The sequence below is a fragment of the Cherax quadricarinatus genome, chromosome 85 (genome assembly GCF_038502225.1).
Source record: "Cherax quadricarinatus isolate ZL_2023a chromosome 85, ASM3850222v1, whole genome shotgun sequence".
Lineage (NCBI taxonomy): Eukaryota > Metazoa > Arthropoda > Malacostraca > Decapoda > Parastacidae > Cherax > Cherax quadricarinatus.
This window is the reverse complement of record NC_091376.1, coordinates 11134513-11161711: the sequence shown is the minus strand read 5'-3', so window position 1 is coordinate 11161711 and position 27199 is coordinate 11134513. Positions and strand designations below refer to the sequence as shown.

The window sequence follows — 27199 nt, the reverse complement described above, 5'->3', positions numbered from 1 at the left end:
ATGGTAGAGAATCTTTTTCTGAAGGTAGTCAAACAAAAAATACGAAATTTGATAGAAAATTGACGATATTATGCTCTCGCGAATTTTGATGTGTCAGCGATATTTACGCATTGGCAATTTAGCCGACTTTGAATCCATTTTAGGCCAATTACTTTATTCCAGTCGACCAAATTTTTAGCTATTTCACTAGTATTACTTCTATTCTATCGATTGAGCACAAGAAATTGCCAACTCAACTGTTTCAACTACAAAATAAAGTGACTAGAAACTGGTAATTTGGCCAATTTAGTGAAAGTTCAAAATATTCCAATTTCAAAATAGGGTCCAGAATAAACAATGCAGGCATTCCTAGAACTAAAATAACATTTCCTCTGTTCATTAATTATGTTTTCAGGCTTTACAAATTAATTCCATTTTGATTTTTTTATTCACATAATGAATTTTTATTCAAACCAAAAAAATAGATTTACTGTCACGCAACATTGTAATACAGTGGACCCCTGGTTAACGATATTTTTTCATTCCAGATGTATGTTCAGGTGCCAGTACTGAGCGAATTTGTTCCCATAAGGAATATTGTGAAGTAGATTAGTCCATTTCAGACCCTCAAACATACACGTAGAAACGCACTTACATAAATACACTTACATAATTGGTCGCATTGGGAGGTGATCGTTATGCGGGGGTCCACTGTAATTGAATAAATAATATCAGCACATTTGTGAACATATATTAGACCCACCAGCATGCGTGTATTAGATGTGTGAGGTCATTTGTTTACTCTTGAACATCGGCAAAAATTTAACATTTCGGCTAATTTGAGCTCAGTTTCAAGCCATTTTCAGTACTAAACCAATCAAAATCATCTCTATTTCTGTAATATATCTTCCATTTTATCAAATGAGACCAAGAAATCGCAAATACAACTATAAAAACATACGAAAAAAACACTGCAAAGTAAACCATACCAGAGCAAAGTTGCTATTTTAAGCGAAAATTACGGTCTCAGTTTTTTTTCTCGCATTATGCACTGTGTGCTACAGGATTTGTTTTATGTGGTGCACACATACCACACAGATGTATTCTCTCATATCTAGGCCCAAATTTACAGCTCACAGCTTATCAGAGTGAGCTGAGTTCATATGAGGCGTAGATCTACGGTTTGGAACCTCAATGTAAAGCCGTAGATCTATGGCACGGACCCTGAAAGGGTTAAACTTCAGAAATTTCTTAATCCTACTTAGTAGGTTCTGGGTGGTAAGTGCTACCAAGTTTTTGGTTAGCTAAAAATCTATCACCCAGCTGTAAAGCTGAGTGATAGCTTTACAGCTATCCTCCTCATGATATACCTTAAGGTTAGGAGGAACATTTCTCAAAAGATCCTCTAGCCAAATTAGGGAAAGTACACCCTCATAATTGTCTACCACACCTTTTGAGCGACACCACCTGTTTAGAAGGGACATCTTCTCCTGACTGTATTCCACTAAAGACTGACCTGCCTGAAACTGTAGTCCACTGAACTTCTGCCAGTACCTTTCTGGCAACATTTGATAAACAAGTAAAGGTACCTCCTTCAGTTTATTATAATCACAAAAGTCCCATTCCTCTAGAGAACTAACTGCTTGTAACCGTTTACTAATGAAGTGAGTTCGTACTAATGTTGCCCATTCCTTGTCTGGCCAATCTTAGGATTTGGCCATCCTTTGGAACAGGAAAAACTTATCTGGGTCTTTCTCTAGGAATCTGTGCACAAATTTTATGGGTTTGTCCAAATGAAATGCCTCTACCCTATTTATTGTGGCTTGCTGAGAAGCAAACTGCCTCTCCTTGTCTCTTTCTTCAGCCCTAAACATTTGTAACTGTTTCTGTTCCTGGAACTTTGCACGTTCAATCCTTAACTGCTCTTTTTCTTCCCCACTTATGACTAATTTCAACCTTATAAGTTCTGCTTCATTATTCATGTTACTAGCAGTGGGATGTAATTCATTACTAGCAGTGGGATGTAATTCATTACTAGCAGTGGGATGTGATTCATTACTAGCAGTGGGATGTGATTCATTACTAGCAGTGGGATGTGATTCATTACTAGCAGTGGGATGTGATTCATTACTAGCAGTGGGATGTGATTCATTACTAGCAGTGGGATGTGATTCATTACTAGCAGTGGGATGTGATTCATTACTAGCAGTGGGATGTGATTCATTACTAGCAGTGGGATGTGATTCATTACTAGCAGTGGGATGTGATTCATTACTAGCAGTGGGATGTGATTCATTACTAGCAGTGGGATGTAATTCATTACTAGCAGTGGGATGTGATTCATTACTAGCAGTGGGATGTGATTCATTACTAGCAGTGGGATGTGATTCATTACTAGCAGTGGGATGTGATTCATTACTAGCAGTGGGATGTGATTCATTACTAGCAGTGGGATGTAATTCATTACTAGCAGTGGGATGTGATTCATTACTAGCAGTGGGATGTAATTCATTACTAGCAGTGGGATGTGATTCATTACTAGCAGTGGGATGTAATTCATTACTAGCAGTGGGATGTAATTCATTACTAGCAGTGGGATGTGATTCATTACTAGCAGTGGGATGTAATTCATTACTAGCAGTGGGATGTGATTCATTACTAGCAGTGGGATGTAATTCATTACTAGCAGTGGGATGTGATTCATTACTAGCAGTGGGATGTAATTCATTACTAGCAGTGGGATGTGATTCATTACTAGCAGTGGGATGTAATTCATTACTAGCAGTGGGATGTAATTCATTACTAGCAGTGGGATGTGATTCATTACTAGCAGTGGGATGTAATTCATTACTAGCAGTGGGATGTGATTCATTACTAGCAGTGCGATGTGATTCATTACTAGCAGTGGGATGTGATTCATTACTAGCAGTGGGATGTGATTCATTACTGGCAGTGGGATGTAATTCATTACTAGCAGTGGGATGTGATTCATTACTAGCAGTGGGATGTGATTCATTACTAGCAGTGGGATGTGATTCATTACTAGCAGTGGGATGTAATTCATTACTAGCAGTGGGATGTAATTCATTACTAGCAGTGGGATGTGATTCATTACTAGCAGTGGGATGTGATTCATTACTAGCAGTGGGATGTGATTCATTACTAGCAGTGGGATGTGATTCATTACTGGCAGTGGAATTTGATTCAGGGTCTTCTACAAGATACCTGTCAGTACTAGAGTCTCCGAAGATGACAGACATTTTGGATATCACTAGCACTTGCTATCTACAGCAGAAATTACCAATATAAAACAATAAACCACAGAGCATAGCACATACACTAAATTATTATTATGTTCACAAGGAATAACAAAAAAAGGCACAATACCGTGACTGGAATGATACACAAATAACCCGCACATAGAAGAGAGGAGCTTACGATGACGTTTTGGTCCGAAACATCGTCTAAGCTCCTCTCTTCTATGTGCGGGTTATTTGTGTATTCACAAGGAATTATTATCACGTAACTCCCTAAAAATAAACAGGATTGGACACAAAAACCTTGCAGAAAAATGGGACTATTTACAGAAAATTACTGTTATTAATAACACCGGGCTTTGGGTCGTACATCAGCTTGTGTGTAGCTAGCAGTAACAGCCTGGTTGATGAGACCCTGATCCACCATGAGGCCTGGTCTCTGACAGAGCCGCAGGGGCGTCGACCCCGAAAACCCTCTCCAGGTAAGCTCCACGTAAACCCTAAAAAAAATCATCAATATTGCACACAACACAGGCAGAAAACTTGGTTTATTGCACCTGGAAAGGTAAAGTATTTCCAGAAAATTACTGTTATTAATAACACCCCAAAAAATTAGGAAAATTGCATCCACTGCAGCTATCCATACTATTACCTGGAGAACCTGGAGAAAGAGTTCCAGGAGTCAACACCCCCATGGCCCAGTCTGTGACCAGACCTCATGGTGGGTCAGGGCCTGATCAACCAGGCTGTTACTGCTGGCTGCATGCAATCCAACATACGAACCACAGCCCAGCTGGTCAGGTACCAACTTATATTCCCCATGTTCATCCCTTGTGCAAGTATTAGTGATACATTGTAGTTGGTCTAAGTAGTATATAGCTGTGCCACCCCCTTGTTGATCTGGCCTACAGTTGTGTATGGCTGTGTAACCAGGAATGGCATATACATCTGTAGTATCAGGCTTTAGCCTGGTTTCGGTGAGAGTAATGATGGACATACCGGCATGCAGGGAATTTAGTAATGCTATGAGGCCATTGTAATGCTTGCTTAAAGATCTGACATTGTAGTTAAAGACAGTTATGTTGTTGTTGGCTCTGAGGAGTGCCTTTGATTGTTCTGCAGTGTAGTAATTACAGTTATTGTTTGATTCATTTAAGTCATTCAATAAGAGGTTGGTATCAGGATCAATGCTTGTAATCATAAGATTTAGAGTGAATCTATAGTAAGAATTAAGTATAAGACAAAGTAAATATTCTAAAGCTAAAAAATAGCACCTGAATTATTTTAACAAATATAAAAAATACGAGCTAAGGTAGTTCTTTAAAGCTAAAATAAAGGAGACAATATAAAAGGGACTAAAGTAATTTCTGGTAAACAAATAAAGTGATGATCAAATAATAGAGCTTGGGAATATAATAGTAGGTAGTTCTATAAAGTTAAAATAAGGGAGAAATATAAAAGGGACTAATATAAGTTGTGGTGAACAAATAAAGTGGTAATCAAATAAATGAGCTTGGGAATATAATGGCAAAATAGTGAACTTATTACACTTTAGCACCTGAGAATAGCACCTTTATTATTTTAGCGATTGTGAATATATGAACTAAGGTAGTTATATAAAGCTAAAATAAAGGAGAAAATATATAAGGGACTAAATTAAGTAATGGTAAACAAAGTTCAATGGACAGATAGTCACTATGATATAATATTGATTTGGGAGTAAGATCTGATTTGTAATATATAATAAGTTGAGCAATTTATTGCACAATAAAAAGTAAAAAAAATATGAGGTAGTTGGTACTAGCTAGCAAAAGATAGTTTTGGGACTTGCTCAATAATGTAATTGGAATATACACTAATTGCACACACAATATAAAAGAGACTACAACAAGCAGTGGTAAACAAAATTAAATGGACAGGTAAGAACCATGAATAACATTAATTTGGAGTAAGATTTGACTTGCAACACAGAATTGTGTGTTATGCACGCCATGAAGTTTGAGTGGAGGGTTTATATTTGCATGTATTGTTCTGTGTATGTAGTAGGCACATGAATTAGTATGGATGTTCTTAATGGTGAGCAGATTCACTTTTGAAAACTGGTGGAGTATGCTGGCGGGAGTGGGAATATGTTATCATTCTCACTGCTGCCTATTGCTGGGTTATTAGAGGTCTTAGGTGACTGGATGTTGTTGATCCCCATGCACAAATTCCATATGTAAGGTAAGGGTATATGAGTGAGTGATACAGTGCCAGGAGAGCTGACTGTGGAACGTAGTACCTTATCTTTGATAGTATGCCTACAGTCTTAGAGATTTTCTTGGTGATTTGTTGTACATGTGTCTGGAATTTAAGGCTACTGTCAAGGTGGATACATAGGAATTTTCCCTCTGTGAGTCTTGTGACTGATGATCCATTTAGCATTATGTTTATTTGATCATTTCAGCTTTGTTTCCAAACTGAATGAAATAGGTTTTATCAGTGCTCAGGGTAAGTTTATTAGTCATCATCCAGGCCTCACTAGTGATGTATAGAGCTGTAAAATAACTTTTGGACTTCTGTTACTTATACTTCTTGAAATAAATTCTAGTACAGTGGACCCCCGCATAGCGACCTTAATCCGTGCAAGAGGGCTGGCTGTTATGCGAAATGTTCGGTATGCGAATGAATTTTCCCCATAAGAAATAATGGAAATCAAATTAATCCGTGCAAGACACCCAAAAGTATGAAAAAAAAATTTTTTACCACATGAAATGTTAATTTTAATACACACAAACTGAAAAAGGCATGCACAATTACATGACACTTACTTTTATTGAAGATCTGGTGATGATTGATGGGATGGGAGGAGGGGAAAGAGTGTGTTAGTGTTTAGAAGGGGAATCCCCTTCCATTAAGACTTGAGGTGTCGAGTCCTTTTCTGGGGTTACTTCCCTTCTTCTTTTAATGCCACTAGGACCAGCTTCAGAGTCACTGGACTTCTTTCGCACAACATATCTGTCCATAGTGGCCTGTACCTCTCGTTCCTTTATGACTTCCCTAAAGTGTTTCACAACATTGTCAGTGTAATAGTCACCAGCACGGCTTGCAATAGCTGTGTGAGGGTGATTTTCATCCATAAAGGTTTGCACTTTCAGCCACATTGCACAGATTTCCTTAATCTTTGTAGTAGGCAATTCCTTCAATTTCTCTCTCCCCTCCTTTGAACCAGTTTCCTCAGGTCTGGCCTCTTGCTGTTGAAGTTGATCTATCAGCTCATCAGTGGTTAGTTCTTCATTGTCCTCCTCCACCAACTCTTCCACATCCTCCCCACTAACCTCCAACCCCAAGGACTTCCCCAATGCCACAATTGATTCCTCAACTGGCATACTCCTCTCAGGGTTAACCTCAAACCCTTCAAAATCCCTTTTGTCTACACATTCTGGCCATAGTTTCTTCCAAGCAGAGTTCAAGACCTTCTTAGTCACTCCCTCCCAAGCCTTACCTATAAGGTTTATACAATTGAGGATATTAAAGTGATCTCTCCAAAAGTCTCTTAGAGTCAGTTGAGTTTCTGAGGTCACTACAAAGCACCTTTCGAACAGAGCTTTTGTGTACAGTTTTTTAAAGTTTGCAATAACCTGCTGGTCCATGGGCTGCAGGAGAGGAGTGGTATTAGGAGGCAAAAACTTCACCTTAATGAATTTCATGTCCCCATAAAGTCGCTCTGCCACGTCTGTAGGATGACCAGGGGCATTGTCTAACACCAGGAGGCACTTAAGTTCTAATTTCTTTTCAGTTAGGTAATCTTTCACATTGGGGGCAAATGCATGGTGTAACCAGTCATAGAAAAAGTCCCTAGTGACCCATGCCTTACTGTTTGCCCTCCACAGCACACACAAATTTTCCTTGAGGACATTCTTTTGCCTGAACGGTCTGGGAGTTTCAGAGTGATACACTAATAAAGGCTTCACTTTGCAATCACCAGTAGCATTGGAACACATCAACAAAGTAAGCCTGTCTTTCATAGGCTTATGTCCTGGGAGTGCCTTTTCCTCCTGAGTAATGTAGGTCCTGCTTGGCATTTTCTTCCAAAACAGGCCTGTTTCATCACAATTAAACACTTGTTCAGGTTTCAGTCCTTCACTGTCTATGCACTCCTTGAATTCCTGCACATATTTTTCAGCCGTGTCGTATGAGGCGACTAAAATGCCGGGAGCAATGGGCTAGTAACCCCTTCTCCTGTATACAATTACTAAAAAAGAGAAGAAGAAAAACTTTATAAAACTGGGTTGCTTAAATGTGCGTGGATGTAGTGCGGATGACAAGAAACAGATGATTGCTGATGTTATGAATGAAAAGAAGTTGGATGTCCTGGCCCTAAGCGAAACAAAGCTGAAGGGGGTAGGAGAGTTTCAGTGGGGGGAAATAAATGGGATTAAATCTGGAGTATCTGAGAGAGTTAGAGCAAAGGAAGGGGTAGCAGTAATGTTAAATGATCAGTTATGGAAGGAGAAAAGAGAATATGAATGTGTAAATTCAAGAATTATGTGGATTAAAGTAAAGGTTGGATGCGAGAAGTGGGTCATAATAAGCGTGTATGCACCTGGAGAAGAGAGGAATGCAGAGGAGAGAGAGAGATTTTGGGAGATGTTAAGTGAATGTATAGGAGCCTTTGAACCAAGTGAGAGAGTAATTGTGGTAGGGGACTTGAATGCTAAAGTAGGAGAAACTTTTAGAGAGGGTGTGGTAGGTAAGTTTGGGGTGCCAGGTGTAAATGATAATGGGAGCCCTTTGATTGAACTTTGTATAGAGGGGGGTTTAGTTATAGGTAATACATATTTTAAGAAAAAGAGGATAAATAAGTATACACGATATGATGTAGGGCGAAATGACAGTAGTTTGTTGGATTATGTATTGGTAGATAAAAGACTGTTGAGTAGACTTCAGGATGTACATGTTTATAGAGGGGCCACAGATATATCAGATCACTTTCTAGTTGTAGCTACACTGAGAGTAAAAGGTAGATGGGATACAAGGAGAATAGAAGCATCAGGGAAGAGAGAGGTGAAGGTTTATAAACTAAAAGAGGAGGCAGTTAGGGTAAGATATAAACAGCTATTGGAGGATAGATGTGCTAATGAGAGCATAGGCAATGGGGTCGAAGAGGTATGGGGTAGGTTTAAAAATGTAGTGTTAGAGTGTTCAGCAGAAGTTTGTGGTTACAGGAAAGTGGGTGCAGGAGGGAAGAGGAGCGATTGGTGGAATGATGATGTAAAGAGAGTAGTAAGGGAGAAAAAGTTAGCATATGAGAAGTTTTTACAAAGTAGAAGTGATGCAAGGAGGGAAGAGTATATGGAGAAAAAGAGAGAAGTTAAGAGAGTGGTGAAGCAATGTAAAAAGAGAGCAAATGAGAGAGTGGGTGAGATGTTATCAACAAATTTTGTTGAAAATAAGAAAAAGTTTTGGAGTGAGATTAACAAGTTGAGAAAGCCTAGAGAACAAATGGATTTGTCAGTTAAAAATAGGAGAGGAGAGTTATTAAATGGAGAGTTAGAGGTATTGGGAAGATGGAGGGAATATTTTGAGGAATTGTTAAATGTTGATGAAGATAGGGAAGCTGTGATTTCGTGTATAGGGCAAGGAGGAATAACATCTTGTAGGAGTGAGGAAGAGCCAGTTGTGAGTGTGGGGGAAGTTCGTGAGGCAGTAGGTAAAATGAAAGGGGGTAAGGCAGCCGGGATTGATGGGATAAAGATAGAAATGTTAAAAGCAGGTGGGGATATAGTTTTGGAGTGGTTGGTGCAATTATTTAATAAATGTATGGAAGAGGGTAAGGTACCTAGGGATTGGCAGAGAGCATGCATGGTTCCTTTGTATAAAGGCAAAGGGGATAAAAGAGAGTGCAAAAATTATAGGGGGATAAGTCTGTTGAGTGTACCTGGTAAAGTGTATGGTAGAGTTATAATTGAAAGAATTAAGAGTAAGACGGAGAATAGGATAGCAGATGAACAAGGAGGCTTTAGGAAAGGTAGGGGGTGTGTGGACCAGGTGTTTACAGTGAAACATATAAGTGAACAGTATTTAGATAAGGCTAAAGAGGTCTTTGTGGCATTTATGGATTTGGAAAAGGCGTATGACAGGGTGGATAGGGGGGCAATGTGGCAGATGTTGCAAGTGTATGGTGTAGGAGGTAGGTTACTGAAAGCAGTGAAGAGTTTTTATGAGGATAGTGAGGCTCAAGTTAGAGTATGTAGGAAAGAGGGAAATTTTTTCCCAGTAAAAGTAGGCCTTAGACAGGGATGTGTGATGTCACCGTGGTTGTTTAATATATTTATAGATGGGGTTGTAAGAGAAGTAAATGCGAGGGTCTTGGCAAGAGGCGTGGAGTTAAAAGATAAAGAATCACACACAAAGTGGGAGTTGTCACAGCTGCTCTTTGCTGATGACACTGTGCTCTTGGGAGATTCTGAAGAGAAGTTGCAGAGATTGGTGGATGAATTTGGTAGGGTGTGCAAAAGAAGAAAATTAAAGGTGAATACAGGAAAGAGTAAGGTTATGAGGATAACAAAAAGATTAGGTGATGAAAGATTGAATATCAGATTGGAGGGAGAGAGTATGGAGGAGGTGAACGTATTCAGATATTTGGGAGTGGACGTGTCAGCGGATGGGTCTATGAAAGATGAGGTGACAAAGAACTTTGTCCTTGGAGGCAAAGAGGGGAATGTATGAGAGTATAGTTTTACCAACGCTCTTGTATGGGTGTGAAGCGTGGGTGATGAATGTTGCAGCGAGGAGAAGGCTGGAGGCAGTGGAGATGTCATGTCTGAGGGCAATGTGTGGTGTGAATATAATGCAGAGAATTCGTAGTTTGGAAGTTAGGAGGAGGTGCGGGATTACCAAAACTGTTGTCCAGAGGGCTGAGGAAGGGTTGTTGAGGTGGTTCGGACATGTAGAGAGAATGGAGCGAAACAGAATGACTTCAAGAGTGTATCAGTCTGTAGTGGAAGGAAGGCGGGGTAGGGGTCGGCCTAGGAAGGGTTGGAGGGAGGGGGTAAAGGAGGTTTTGTGTGCGAGGGGCTTGGACTTCCAGCAGGCATGCGTGAGCGTGTTTGATAGGAGTGAATGGAGACAAATGGTTTTTAATACTTGACGTGCTGTTGGAGTGTGAGCAAAGTAACATTTATGAAGGGATTCAGGGAAATCGGCAGGCCGGACTTGAGTCCTGGAGATGGGAAGTACAGTGCCTGCACTCTGAAGGAGGGGTGTTAATGTTGCAGTTTAAAAACTGTAGTGTAAAGCACCCTTCTGGCAAGACAGTTATGGAGTGAATGATGGTGAAAGTTTTTCTTTTTCGGGCCACCCTGCCTTGGTGGGAATCGGCCGGTGTGATAATAAAAAAAAAAAAAAAAAAATTTTCAGCCGCTTTGTGGTCCGAACTGGCAGCCTCACCATGCCTTATCACACTATGTATGCCACTACGCTTCTTAAATCTCTCAAACCAACCTTTGCTGGCCTTAAATTCACTCACATCATCACTAGTTGCAGGCCTTTTTTTAATTAAATCCTCATGCAACTTCCTAGCCTTTTCGCTTATGATCGCTTGAGAAACGCTATCTCCTGCTAGCTGTTTTTCATTTATCCACACCAATAAGAGTCTCTCAACATCTTCCATCACTTGCGATCTCTGTTTCAAAAACACAGTTAAACCTTTGGCAAGAACAGCTTCCTTGATTGCCTTTCTGTTGCCCACAATAGTAGAGATGGTTGATTTGCGTTTCTTGTACAACCTGACCAGGTCGGCGATACGCACTCCACTTTCATACTTATCAATGATCTCTTTCTTCATCTCTATTGGAATTCTAACCCTTATTGCTGTAGGGTTGGGACTAGAAGCTTTCTTGGGGCCCATGGTCACTTATTTTCCAGATAAAGCACCGAAAACACTGTAATAATACGAAATATTCCGATTGTATGCTTGGATGTTACCGCGGAGGCTGGCTGGTAAACAATGCCACCGGCGGAACATATGAGGCTGGCTCAGGCCGCACATTGGACGCGTCTCGGACGAAGGGCGGTGAGCGGGTTTTTGGGCGGTATGCGAGGCAAAATTTTAGCGATCAAAGCGTCCGGTATGCGGATTGTACGTTATGCAATGCGTCCGGTATGCGGGGGTCCACTGTAATCTGTTAGCCTTGTTGCACACACTTAGACACTGCTGTCTTGGCTTCAGATTTCTGCTTACCATGACTCCCAAGTCTTTTTCACATTCTATATGATCAAGTTGTACTTCACCTAGTTTATAGCTTCGAGGGTTGTTTTCATTCCCAAGGACTAGTACTTTACACTTGTCCACATTGAATTTCACCTGCTATTTTTCAGACCAAGACATTAATTTGTCCAAATCCTGAAGTTCATTGGAATCCTCCTCAGAATGAATCATATGGCCTATCTTTGTATCATCAGCAAATTTGCTCATGTCACTTGTAATTCCTTCATCAAGGTCATTAATGTAAATTATGAACAAGAGACGGCCTAAAACTGATCCTTGTGGAATGCCAATAGTGACTAATCCCCATTCAGATTTGACCCCATTAATAGAAACTCTCTGCTTTCTGTTGGTAAGCCATGCTTCTTTCCATGCTAGAACTTTACCTCCTATACCATGAGCTGCCACTTTTCTTAAGAGTCTCTTGTGAGGTACTCTGTCGAAGGCTTAATCATACCACTTTTCAGTTGATGCAATGACATCAACAACACGCAAGCGGCCCCAGCCAGTGGACGGACGTGTCCGAAAGGGCCAATCACCAGGAGCTGAAAAACCAGCCAATCACTGAGTTGGCTGATAACCGAGGGTGCACCGTACATTATTTAGGTACGACTACTGGTCAGAGAGCCTGTCGTAAGTTCGAGGCATCGGTAAATGAGTATGTCGCAAAGTGAGGAGAGGGTGTATATGCATTTTTTACACCTAGCTCTGTTGATATAGTAAATATGTTATCAGGCTTTTATATGCACTGGAAAGTGGAAAACAGCTATGTTTCACTTTTCAGCAATTTTTTTTTATATCAGTACACTGGAAACTAACCTGCTGTTTAAGCAGGGCCCGCCATTATATGGAACTTGGCTGTTTTCATTAAACGTATATTATATAGTTAGAATAACAGTTATTACATTAACATATAAAAGTTTTACAGAATAACAAATGCAAAATATCCAACCAAGGTGTATGTATTGTGAAATGTATAATATCATTCATGGGAATGTGTAATTCTTTATGTTGATTACTGTAGAAAATTGGCAGTTGGTTGGTGTGAACAGTAGTTTCCAGTAAGCACCAAAATTATTAAAAATTGAAGCAGGTGGGCACTCTTATCAACACCATAATGGTTTGACATTAATAATTTAAAAAAAAAGTAAGAGTGCACTGCATATTTGTTTTTTATTATTTTGTATAAAGCTTTCCTAAAATTTTCAGAACACACTGGACATTATTTATTATACAGTGGACCCCCGGTTATCGGCCAATTTGGTTAACGGCCAACTCGGTTATCGGCAGGGTTTTCAGTGCCCGGTTATTGGCCACTTTGGACGCGTCCATCCGCTGGCTAGGGCATCTTGCGCTTCAGTTTGACTTTGTCTCTCAGTGACTGAGGAAGCTTCTGCTCATACATCCAAACATTTCACTTCTTTACCATTGTTTTTAGTGGTTTTTCTTGCAGTGCAACTGTGAAATAAGTAACCCTGGCTCCAAAGAAAGTTCCTAGTAAAGTTCATGTGGTAAACAAAGTGAGAAACACCATGGAATTTAAGCATGAAGTGATAGAAAAGTTTGAGAGTGGTATGAAGGTGGTGGAACTTGCCAAGATGTACAGCAAGAATAAATCAACAACTACATCCATCTTGGCAAAGAAAGAACAAATCAAAGATGCTAATGTTGCAAAAGGAGTAGCTAAACAAAGGACACCAATAATGGAAGAGATGGAAAAGTTATTATTGCGGATGAAGGAAAAAGAATTAGTGGGAGACGGTGTTGTGGAGTCGATCATTTGTGAGAAGGCAAAGCAGTTGCATGAGGATCTTGCAAAGAAAATGCCTGGAACAAGTGTTGCAGTTTGTGAATTTAGAGCCAGCAAAGGATGGTTTGATAGATTTAAGAAGCGTAGTGGCATACACAGTGTTGTAAGGCAAGGTGAGGCAGCAAGTTCTGACAAATGTGCGGCTGAAAAGTATGTTCACGAATTCCAGGACTATGTAAAGGCTGAAGGATTCGAACCTGAACAAGTGTTCAATTGTGATGAAACAGGCCTGTTTTGGAAGAAAATGCCAAACAGGACTTACATTACCCAGGAGGAAAAGGCACTACCAGGACACAAGCCTATGAAAGACAGGCTTACTCTTTTGTTGTGTGGTAATGCTAGTGGGGATTTCAAAGTTAAGCTTTTACTTGTGTATCACTCAGAAAATTCCAGTGTGCTTAAGAAAAACAATGTCATGAAGAATAGATTGTGTGTGATGTGGGAAGCTAATCATAAGGCATGGGTCACAAGGCAAATTTTCAAAGGGTGGGTTAATGATGTGTTTGGCCCAAGTGTGAAAAAATACCTCCTGGAAAAGAAATTACCACTGAAGTGCCTCCTGTTACTGGACAATGCTCCTGCACATCCTCCAGACTTGGAAGACCAAGTGTTTAGGGACTTCAATTTTATAAAAGCGAAGTTCTTGCCTCCTAACACCACTCCTCTCCTCCAGCCCATGGACCAGCAGGTCATTTCTAACTTCAAAAAACTCTCCACAAAAGCAGTGTTTCGAAAGTGCTTTGAAGTGTCCTCGGACACTCAATTGATCCTAAGAGAGTTCTGGAGGAATCACTTCACTATCCTCCATTGCATAAGCCTTATAGGTAAGGCTTGGGAGGGAGTGACTTCCAGGACTTTGAACTCTGCTTGGAGAAAACTGTGGCCAGACTGTGTCCAAGAGAGGGATTTTGAAGGGTTTGAGACTCACTGTGACCCTGACCCTGCCGACCCTGTGGACTCTATTGTCTTTGGGGAAGTCCCTGGGGTTGGAGGCGAGTGACGAGGATGTGTAAGAGTTGGAGGACCACAGGGAAGAGCTTACCATTGAAGAGCTGCAAGAGCTTCAACTAGAACAGCAACAGACTGCAGCTGAGGAACTTGCTTCAGAGGAGGAGGAAGAGGGAGTGAAGGAGGTGCCTTCTTCAGAGATTGAAAAAGGTATGTGCAATGTGGACCAGGGTGCAAGCTTTTGTAGAGAAACACTACCCTGACAAAGCTGAAACAAACCATATCTGCAACATGTTTAGTGACAAAACCTTGTCCCACTTCAAAGAAATCTTAAAGAGACACCAGAAACAGAGCACTCTGGACAGTTATTTTGTGAGAAAGGGGTCCAGTGACTCTCAAGCTGGAACTAGTGGCATTAAAAGACAGAGAAGGGAAGTAACTCTAGAGAAGGCATTGCTACCTAAAGTCTTCATGGAGGGGGATTTCCCTTCCAAACACTAGCTCCTTCCTCTTTCCTCCTCCCTATCTTCCAGAAGCCAGCATTAGCCTTCAATAAAGGTATGTAATACTTACATAAATGTAAAAAAAATTATTTTTTTGTGAATATTTTTGTTTGGAACGAATTAATTCTATTTCCATTAATTCTTATGGGAAATATTAATTCGGTTATCGGCCATTTCGGTTATTGGCTGACCTTCAGGAACGGATTACAGCTGGTAAGCGGGGTCCACTGTATTTGAGAATGTACTTATACAGGTTGGCCATCACTAATCCGGCATCATTGGGACATGTAATGTGCCGGATTAGTGAGTTTGCCGGATTACAGAGTAGTTAGGTTAGAATACACTTAATTAACCTATCAATAGAGACATTTTCTGCTACATCTTCCTCATTTTCATCACTGCTTTCTCCTCCACTGGCTTGCTGCTGTAGATTTACAACCATCTGCACAATTTCTGAGTCAGTATAATGATTTGAGGCAGTACAATGATGAAATTTGAAATTATGCTAGCCAAAATTAGTGCCAGATTACTGATGGAACTGGATAACTGATTGCCGGATTAGTGATGGTCAACCTGTACCACATTTCATTATTTTTTTTTTTTTACAAATAACAGAGACACCATGTGTGCACGATAATGCCCTGCTCATAATTACTGCCAATTTAGGCAGTATAGATGAATCATGATGAATCAGTGGACTCTTACTTTTTTGTGTTATCCTAGGTAATGTACACATGTTAATATTTTTTTCAACAAACTGGCTGTATCCCACCCAGTTAGGGTAATTTAAAAACAAAAAGGAGTTTATCCTTTTAAATTTAGTATTGTATACATTTTAGTTATGACATGCATGACTTACGCAGGAAAAATTCTGTTCCATTGAGATATTAGGAAATAAACAAGAACTAGTAATAAAATAGAACAAAACCCAGAGAGGTGTGTATATACATGTGTAGTGTGACCTACGTGTAAGTAGAAGTAGCAAGATGTACCTGAAATGTTGCATGTTTATGAGACAGAAAAAAGACACCAGCAATCCTACCATCATGTAAAACAATTACAGGTTTCTGTTTCACAGGCACTTGGCAAGACAGTAGTAGCTCCGTGGGTGGTTGCCGTCTACCAACCTACTACCACTGGACAGTAGTACCTCCGTGGGTGGTTGCCGTCTACCAACCGCCTGTGAAACAGAAACCTACTACCACAGGACATACGTTAATACAGTGGAACCTCGGTACTCGAACTTACTTCATTCCAGAAGGCTGTACGAGTGCCGATCTGTTCGAATACCAAATGAATTTTTTCCAACCAATTTTCTTTTCTGTTGGCTGTTATCACTAATCTTAGGCACCATGGTGATTTATTTATACAAATAATAAAAAAATAAAAAAAAACAAAAATGTGAAGAAATACGAAATAGTTCACAGGGAAGTTCTGGCATGTTGTGTTTGTTTGGTTGAGTTGTGAGCAAACCGTCAACCATGGAACAAAGTTTTTACCGAAGAAAGCATCCGAATACCGAATTTTTCGAGTAGGGAGCTGTTTGAGTACCGAGGTTCCACCGTATGTATGATACATTGTGTAACTGAATGTGTATGTACCAGTACCATCAAAAATATATATTACAGGTGGCCTATAACAATGAGCAGGCATGGAGACGCCTATTTATTTCTGGCATTAGGACTGCAAGGTCACAGTTAAATACAGTGGACCCTCGGTTATCGGCCGTATTCCGTTCCAGGTCGGCTGATAACCGAAATGGCTGAAAACTGAATTAATATTTCCCATAAGAATTATTGGAAATATAATTAATCCATTCCAAACAAAAATATTTGCAAAAAAATAATTTTTTTAACAATTATGTAAGTTTTACATACCTTTATTGAAGACTAATGCTGGCTTCTGGAAGATAGGGAGGAGGGAAGAGGGAGTAGTTAGTGTTTGGAAGGGGAATCCCCCTCCATAAAGACTTTAGGTAGCAAAGCCTTCTCTGGGGTTACTTCCCTTCTTAGTCTTTTAATGCTATAATGACCAGCTTGAGAGTCACTGGACCCCTGACTCACAACAAATCTGTCCATAGAGGTCTTTTTCTGGCGTCTCTAAGATTTCCCTGAAGTGCGACAGGGTTTTGTCACTAAACATGTTGCAGATATGGCTTCAGTTTGGTCAGGGTGGTGTTTCTCTACAAAAGCTTGCACCCTAGTCCACATTGCACACACCTCTATAATCTGTCATTTACTGCTACAGTACATTCATTACTAACCTTAAAATATTTGTAGTCTTAATGTAGGGCAAGAGGTGAGTAGTATTTATTTGTAGGAAGTCAGTGTAGGTAGCAGTAGATGTAGGTACAGTACACGTATGTAGCTTCCTCCCCCCAGGGCTACACTACACAGCTATATTACAATACACAGCCATATTATTACACTACACAGCCATATTATTACCATGTTCACTGAGTTAAATCATTTCTAACAACTACCTTTAGATGCCATCATAAACAAAGGGAGAAGTAATGAACAATTCATGCAAAGAATTGTAAAGAAACCCATATGAAGGTCGGTTACTGTACCAGTCGCCAGATTCACAGTTTTCTCTAACGCTTCATCAGAGAAAACATAATGTTTACTCTCCATCCCACTCTCCACTCCATAGCATATAAACATTGCATGTTTATATGCTACATGATATGTAATGTGTTTCCTACATAATTTTGAAGAACATATCATTGATGGATTAATGAAAATGTCTATATTAATGTAAAATAAGACATTTAATGTGCCAAAGAGTGATTATTAAATATACATTGCATATAATAAACATTGCATGTGCCAAAGAGTGATTATTAAATATACATCGCATATAATAAACATTGCATGTTTATATGCTACGTAACATGTTTCTTATATAATTTTGAAGACATAATAGATGGATTAATGAAAATGTCTATATTAACGTATTATTATTATTATAATCAAAAAGAAGCGCTAAGCCACAAGGGCTATACAGCAATATTAATGTAAAATAAGACATTTAATGTACCAGTGATAATTATTAAATATACATCGCATATAAACATTGCATGTTTTCATATACTATGTAAAGTGTTTCTTTGGGCCCATGGTTGCTTATTTTGCAGTTGTACTCAATCAATAACCACAAAAAAACAATGGATTATAGCAAAATGTTTGGATGAATGAGCAGAAGCTTCCTCACTCACCCAGAGACAAAGCCAAACTGACTAGCAAGTGGCCCCAGCCAGTGGATGGTGTTACACTCCAAAGGTTGTAACCACTCAAATAGCTTCCTTCTGGTTAGAGCATAACAACATTGGTCATTATTATTATTATAATCAAAGGGGAAGCGCTAAACCCGGAGGATTATACAGCGCCTGGGGGGGGGGATGTGGAAGGCATTCAGGCTTAATTTGGGGGAGAGGAGCACAGATCCAATTCCCTAAATCAAGAGCCCCTCACCAACATCAAGGAACCTTCCTTGAGGGGACAACATTGGTCAGAGAGGTTGGGGTAATAATAGTAATCCTCCGGAAATCTTATTTTAATGAAGTATATTTATAATACAATATAAAGCCAATACATGTAACAATATTATACGAATTATCGTATATAAGCCAAGAATGACTGTTTGTTCTATATTGTGGAGAAATTTTCTCAAGGAGGGGGGTATCAGCCCCCTTCAGCCCCTTTCAGCCCTGAGGGGCCCAGCCCTCTCAGAAGGTGCAAATATCTTGTTTACTGCTACAGTGAGTAATTGATCCCAGATGCAGTACCAGTATACGACCTGTGGTCAAGCGACCACCGCTCCGTGCGGTCCAGTGCTGCAGAGTGTATTTTAATAAGAGACAGTACATCTCTTACCTTAGCAGGACAATTAAGGTAAATCCTGCTCCCACTTTATTACCATAGTAAAGATAGTGGACATTGTTGTCTATGCTTAAGACAGCAAGAATCAAACATTCTGCTTTGCTTCATCGAGGAAGTGGCAAGGAAGCAAAAGTACTATGTCAGCTTTTCCTTTATGCAAGGGGCAGTAACGGCGTGGGGTGCTGTGGCGTCTTCAGATTACTTTTGACTCTACTGAGAGTGACACTGATGCCAGGATAACCAACAAAGAACGATCTGTGCGTTAGTGTGAACAAAGTGTCTCACAAAACACAAACACTTACAGAGAAGTGTGATCAGCTTCTTTAGTGATAAGACTGTGAACAATAAAGACAAATCTTGTGGAACATAGTGTACCAGTGTGCATATTCCTAGACTATGGAAGACATGGACATCCAAGGACACTTCAGCTTCTATCAAGTCACCGATACCTGTCGAAGGTGTGAAGAACACCATAGCTCACGCTACAAGAGCAAGGTAGGTTACGAATTTCTTGTAGTACGGGGGACTGCGCAGTTCTTGAGTCGCAAGGAGTTTGTAATCAACCTATAGTCGGCAGTTAGGTGCGGACTTTTGAGTCCACACAAGTAAGTTTGTCAGCCATCAGTGAATGAAATATGCTGACATAACACCCCCTAGGGGTAATTTATTGTTTACATAATATGATCTATTCCAGCCCGTTGAGAGATGATCATGACAACAATTCAAGACCTCGTCTGCAGGGGCAGCTGTGTAGACGATTTGCTGTCTTTTATCAGCTAAGTGTTCCCTATATTTAAATTTATAAATAATAAGCTTGGCTGGTAATGCCATTTCTCAACATACAGTGGACCCCCGGTTAACGATATTTCTTCACTCCAGAAGTATGTTCAGGTGCCAGTACTGACCGAATTTGTTCCCATAAGAAATATTGTGAAGTAGATTAGTACATTTCAGACCCCCAAACATACACATACAAACGCACTTACATAAATACACTTACATAATTGGTCACATTCGGAGGTAATCGTTATGCGGGGGTCCACTGTATATTGTCTGAAAAAATATAAATATAAATAAATAAATAAATAAATATATATATATATATATATATATATATATATATATATATATATATATATATATATATATATATATATATATATATATATATATATATATATATATATATATATATATATATATATATATATATATATATATATATATATATATATATATATATATATATATATATATATATATATATATATATATATATATATATATATATATATATATATATATATATATATATATATATATATATATATATATATATATATATATATATATATATATATATAAGGCTTTTATAACACATCATTAGGAAGAGATCCTAGACATAACATATGTATATAGAGATTACTTTAATGTATAAGGTCTTATTTCCCTTTAGGAAGCAGTCAGAATACAACAGAATATGTCCAGGCCGGATAATCAACCTTAGCCAGTTACCAGAGACAAGCAGGAGTGTTCTCGTTGGCTGCTACTTCATTGCTCGTCCCTCAACCTTGAGCATACAGGTCAGGTGGGTCACGTGACGTGACTCGCCAACACTCAGTAGAGTAGTTGAACAAAGGGGGGAGGGGAAGTGGGGTATAACCATCGAACACCACAGCTAACCATACACCAGTACACCGAGCGGCAGGCATGTTACTATACCCTCAATTTAACTTATCATGGCCATGTTACATAAATAATTATAATAATTGTTAATAAGAATAAGCCTTAATAATACAAGGACGTTCATTTCCAATTTAGCTATTAAAGGAAATGACCGCAATGTAATATTAAAGAAAGGTTAACAATAGGGGCATGACAATGGACGCCTCCCAAATGGCCGATAACCGGATTAACGGATGATAACTGGGTGCCGAAAAACCGGCCGATAACTGAACCGGCCAGTAACTGGGGGTCCACTGTAGCATAATAAAGGAAAAATTGCAATAGGCAAGACTCACAGGAGAGAACCAATGTACAGTTGTTCTGTGGAAGTGTTGTGTCCTTTGCTAGTGTGGTCATTTGCTGAACTGGTTAATTGTTATTTTAATGCTACAATGTATATATGAGTGAAATAGACAACTAAATTAAATACTATTTACATTCTTCCACCCCTGTGGGTGGGTTGGTAGCAATCTGGCTTCACACACTGAGGGCCTGGGGTAGATTCCTGGTACAGCTGGAAACATTAGGACGTGTTTCCTTAAGACACCTGCTGTCCAATTTGATCTAGCAGTAAAATAGGTACCTGGGTGTTAGTGGACTGTTGTGGATCACATCCTGGGTATTAATGGACTGATGGGTGGCCCGGTGGCTAAAGCTTCCGCTTCACACACGGAGGGCCCGGGTTTGATTCCCGGCGGGTGGAAACATTTGAACACGTTTCCTTACACCTGTTGTCCTGTTCACCTAGCAGCAAATAGGTACCTGGGTGTTAGTCGAGTGGTGTGGGTCGCATCCTGGGGGACAAGATTGAGGACCCCAATGGAAATAAATTAGACAGTCCTCGATGACGCACTGACTTCCTTGGGTTATCCTGGGTAGCTAAACCTTCGGGGTTAAAAATCTGAACGAAATCTTAGCTTATCATCTTGGGTATTAGTGGACTGGTGTGGGTCACACCCTGGGTGTTGGTGAATGGTGTTGGTTGCATGCTGGGTGTTAGTGGACTGGTGTGGGTCACACCCTGGGTGTTGGTGAATGGTGTTGGTTGCATGCTGGGTGTTAGTGGACTGGTGTGGGTCACACCCTGGGTGTTGGTTAATGGTGTTGGTCGCATGCTGGGTGTTAGTGGACTGGTGTGGGTTGCATCCTGGTTATAGGTGGAGCAGTGTGGGTCACACCCTGTGTGTTAGTTAGTTTAATATGTTTATTATGCACCCCATACCCATCCTGTGGGCGGTAGTCAAAAGATTACAGAGGTACATAATTGGTCCAGGGACTGGACTCCAAAGTTTTGATAGCTGAGGAAGTTACAGAGGTAATGAACTCACAATTTACAAAGGTAATGAACTCACAATTTACAAAGGTAATGAACTCACAATTTACAAAGGTAATGAACTCACAATTTACAAAGGTAATGAACTCCAGGTAGGTCTTGTCACAATCATGACAAGTTACAAAGGTATTTACAGATTACAGAGGTATGTAATGGGTCCAGGGACTGGGCCCCCAAAGTTTTGATAGCTGAACTAGGTACAAAGGTAATGAACTCACAAGTTACAAAGGTAATGAATTCTGTAAGAATGGTTACTTACGTTTATACATGGCTACAATCATGAACAAATTATAGTGTAATGAGCAATTCACACTTCCACACCCGGTCACAACTGTAATGAGTTATTGGTGCAAATATTGATTGTTGAGTCACATACACACACCCTGTGTGTTATGTGACTGGTATGGGTCACATCCTAATTTGCATGTCACTGATGTCAGTTATGGTCTGTATCATGTTATTATTGAAATCAAAATATTACTGTTATTACATGTCAGTTAGATTATTATTATTATAATCAAGGGGGAAGCGCTAAACCCGGAGGATTATACAGCGCCTGGGCGGGGGGATGTGGAAGGCATTCAGGCTTAATTCGGGGAACTGGAGCACAGATCCAATTCCCTAAATCAAGAGCATGTTGATGAAGATAACATTCTTGCAGCAGAAATGACGTCTCATGGACAACTAGTGATAGGAACTGGATATTTTCCCCCGAGACAACAATATATAGAGTCAATTCCTCTACATAGGATATTAAGCAGAAATATTCCAGCAATTCTAGCGGGAGATTTTAATGCTCATCACCCTGCCCTCTTCAACTGTGGAGCTGGTATTCCACTGGGTGACTTAAAAGGAAAACAACTCTTTAATATCATGACAGCTAGAAACTTGTCATTTCAAGGCCCATTCTTTAAATCGTACATTGGACCTCATCCAGGGACACCAGATATAGTACTGACAAACAGAGACTGTGACATCTTTCACTGTCGTATATCTCCTGGTGGAAACATAGGATCTGACCATATCCCTGTTATAATACAACTACAAACTTCTCCATTTAGAATACCTGTAACTCCTACACCCAATCTTAACACCCTAGGATTTGACCCCTTCAGGGCATTTCTGGGTGAGGATGAAATTGTGTCATTGGAAAATCTACCTTCCACTGCAATTGATGATGCAATCAGGTCCCTGCATAATCGAATAATTGAAGCTACTAATGCAACTTGTCAATTAGCTTCCACAAAGATATACCAACAACATAAACCTACTAGGGAAATTAGAGACAATTTAAGAAATTATCAAGCAGAATGTCGAAGGCATCTTCAAACGCAACAACCACCAGTAGCTACACTGCACCGATTAAGGCAAGAATTAATTAACATGATTAGTCATCACAAACGGGACTTATGGAAATTGCTAGTTCTTCAAGCTAATCAGTATAAACGTGAACCAGCAAAATTTTGGAGTAAGATCCGACAACTTTTAGGGGCAAAGCACAAGGCTCCTAACTACCTAGTTCATACCTTCACTGATGAGGATGATGAAGATGTTGAAATTAAACTTGACGATCCCCAGGACCAGGCTAATTTGATGGGTGATGTATGGGAGAAAATTCTCTCCCACAATAACAGTCGTCAATTTAACAATAATCATTATCAATTGGTAAATGGATGGAGAGATGAGAACTTGGATGATCTACAACCACTACCTTCCATCGATACTTCAACTCTTGAAGATACCCACCCGCTTACTAGACCTATTACATTACTAGAGATAAGTCAGGTTATTGGAAGAATGAGAAATAGAGCCCCTGGCCTCTCTGGAATAACAATGAAACAAATAAAGTTCCTTCCCAGAAATTGTAAAGTCTTTGGTAAATATCTTTAATGCCATCTTGGCCTCAGGTGGTTTTTAAGACTGCTAGGATGATCTTTCTAGGTAAGCCCAATAAAGACATTCACCAACCTGGGAACTATAGACTTATATCTTTACTTGAAGTCACTGGAAAAGTTCTTGAGAAAGTCATTTCCAACAGATTGAACTACTATATGGAGTTTAATCACTTTTTTACTGAAAAACAATTTGGCTTTAGAAAACATAGAGGTACCAATCATGCAATAAATGTTATTTTCGATACTGTAGCAAGTCTAAAACATCAGGGCAATCTTGCCTTAATTGCCACCAGAGATGTTCATAAAGCTTTTGATAGCTTATGGCATGATGGCCTTATATACAAACTCATTGACCTACCAGACCATAACTGGACTTTTCTCAGAGTAATATATAATTTCTTAACTCAAAGAAAAATCATTCCCACCTTTCATGGCAGGTCGACAGAGCCTTTTATACCGACAGCTGGTGTCCCACAAGGTTCTTGTCTCAGTCCACTTCTGTTCAACATTTATGTGAATGGCCTTCCTCAACCAGAGTTTAATGATACAATTGTGACACAGTTTGCAGATGATGTTATTCATGTTGTCTCATCAACTCTGGTAACAGGAAAATACAAGTATGAGAGAGTCATAGAAAAAATGAATATTGAACTTCGTCGAACATCTAATTGGGAAAAGAAATGGAGAATTACGACTAATCCTGACAAGGTCCTTGTTAGCACGATAGGATGTTTTGCATCAACAATTGAAGATAAAGGGGGTATCTCCATCAGAGGTACACCTGTAGCCATTAGAAACCCTAACAAGATTTTGGGATATGAAATAGACAGGCTGCTCCACTCAACATCTCATGTAACTAAAAAGATCAACATAGCCAAAGCCGGTCTTAGCAGTCTCTTTCGATTCAATCAAGCCCCTGAACATGTCAAAAAACATCTGTATAAAATGTTAATACGACCTATACTCGAATACCCTTGTGTCCCAATGTCATTAACAACAAAGACCAATATGCTACGGTTACAAAGGGTCCAGAATAGAGCTCTTCGCTTCATTACCGATACCAGGAGGAGAGACAGAAGAGATTAAGATTTCGTTCGGAATTTTAACCCCGGAGGGTTAGCCACCCAGGATAACCCAAGAAAGTCAGTGTGTCATCGAGGACTGTCTAACTTATTTCCATTGGGGTCCTTAATCTTGTCCCCCAGGATGCGACCCACACCAGTCGACTAACACCCAGGTACCTATTTGCTGCTAGGTGAACAGGACAACAGGTGTAAGGAAACGTGTCGAAATGTTTCCACCCGCCGGGAATCGAACCCGGGCCCTCCGTGTGTGAAGCGGGAGCTTTAGCCACCAGGCCACCGGGCCACTGGTAAGCCACCGGTGGAAATCTTATATAACAATCTAATGTAAAAATTATGCTATTTACTATGGCTGGATACCACCTGTAAGAAGCCATTGTCACGTAATTCTATAAACTGGCCAGAAAATTATTGCCTTCATTGTCGCATAAATATCCGTTGTGCAAAAAAAAAAAAAAAAAAAAAAAAAAAAAAAAAAAAAAAAAAAAAAAAAAAAAAAAATAAAAAGCAATTGCAACTTGTATAATTACTACCAATTCAGAGTCATGTACTTATATATCTGTTATATCTATGTGACTCTGATGGGTTAGTCTTATACCCCTTAAAGAATATCTTATCATTTCACATACACTTTTTAAATTACACCAAAGTGGTTGGGCCACTTACCTTTTATATCCTACCTCTCCCCCCCCTCCCATCCTTTTCCAAAATTTCTATCCTTACCCATCCTTCTTCCTTACCCATCTCACCAAAGCTCTGGTCTGGACAAGAACAAGAACAAGAGCCCCTCACCAACATCAAGGAACCTTCCTTGAGGGGACATGTCAGTTAAGATAAGATTTCGTTCGGATTTTTAACCCCTGAGGGTTAGCCACCCAGGATAACCCAAGAAAGTCAGTGCGTCATCGAGGACTGTCTAACTTATTTCCATTGTGGTCCTTAATCTTGTCCCCCAGGATGCGACCTACACCAGTCGACTAACACCCAGGTACCTATTTGCTGCTAGGTGAACAGGACAACAGGTGTAAGGAAACGTGTCGAAATGTTTCCACCCGCCGGGAATCGAACCCGGGCCCTCCGTGTGTGAAGCGGGAGCTTCAGCCACCAGGCCTGGTGGATAAAGAAATATTTACTGGCCACTACTTCAAATGGCTAAACTTGCGTCTCAGACACTTATTTCCATCAAGCGCATCATGTGGCTGCACAGACTTACATTCTGTAGCAAACTGGCGGTGATGTAGGAAAATACTCGCATTTTTGTGTTTTTGACATGAAAAAACTATGAAGTCGGAGAGAAATTTGTTTGCTTGTTGAGTTTATAAGGGTGAGTAAGAGGTGAAGCTGTATCATCCAGCCAAACTTGTTATCACACCAGCAAGATTTGCTGCACAAAGCTGAACCAGGAAAGAAAAAGAACAACAGTTCCTAAGTAATTAGAAACAGGAACTAAAAGTTCCTAATTAGATGAGGTGGAGCACCTTGTTAAACCCCAGCAGAGCCAGACACCCACACCTCACCTAAGTTTAATAACCGGTTTCCCACCAAAACCGTTAAATATTTAAGGTCATTGAGCTGGCTAATAATAATAATAATAATAATAATAATAATAATAATAATAATAATAATAATAATAATTCTCTGAATCAATGTCCTCATTACATCAATGTCATATTAAGGTGTCTCCAAATCAAAGGACATGCAGATGATCCTCAGGCTCACGGTACTCCTGACCAGGAGCTTGGACTCGGGGCCAGGAGCTTGGACTCGACCCCTGCAACCTCAACTAGGTGAGTACATCCTGAGGATCAAGGCACATGTTGAGGGTTTTGGACATGAAGGTACATGTAGAGGATCTTCAGAATCAAGGTAATCCTGACAACAAGGTACATGTAGAGGATCCTCATAATGAAGGTACTCCTGACATCAAGGTGCATTTCATCCCAAATCATCGTTGGTCAAGGAAGAAGAAATCAATCTTTTTCAAAAAGATGAAGAGAAATAATTGTCTTGATTCAAAAAGTACTCAGTAGCCAGGACAACCATGAAAACAGATGAGAATCGCTCATGTACATTACCAATAGCAACCAAACGGAAAGAGCTCGGCCGGCATTGGAGTGTGGACGTGTCTTCTGAAGCTTTCTCAGTTGTTACTTGGTGGTGTAGGCCCTATTTAGGCTCTGCTTCACCGTCTTTCTTTTCTCAAAAGACTCATTCTGCTGTTGACTCTCGCCCAGGCAGGTCATAGCAGCTCTCCTTACTCGCACAGTATCCCTACGATCCCCGTTGGGGAGGGGAACCTCTACCATCTCCACGATGTCTCATCGTGTGAGAATTAAGCCCAAGTCTGCTGTCGTCGATGACGCCACGAAGCTTGAGCTTGCAGTTTCTCTCAACACTTGTCTTCACGCAAAGTTCTCCAAGATCACGTCACTGAAAGAAGCTTTCATCGTCACTTTTCTCGATGATACTGAAGCTGACAAGGTGCTTACACCTACTGCCATGAAGACCTTAGAAGACCGAGGCTTTACCATCTCT

At 40.0% G+C, this 27199-nt stretch overlaps 1 long non-coding RNA gene across 7 annotated transcripts in view; it reads right to left on the bottom strand.

Moving 5' to 3' along the window:
- The window catches only part of LOC138855214 (uncharacterized), a 102138-nt gene extending 76063 nt beyond the window's left edge, over positions 1-26075 (bottom strand). For 2 of the 7 annotated variants that reach the window (XR_011394405.1, XR_011394409.1), the window contains exon 1: positions 25878-26066. This is a non-coding gene — a long non-coding RNA (uncharacterized lncRNA). Of the gene's footprint in view, positions 1-3606; positions 3737-19629; positions 19683-24007; positions 24180-25877 lie in introns of all 7 variants that reach the window. The other 5 variants (XR_011394407.1, XR_011394411.1, XR_011394406.1 and 2 more) reach the window with 5 other exon arrangements.
- Positions 26076-27199: the final 1124 nt, after the last annotated feature.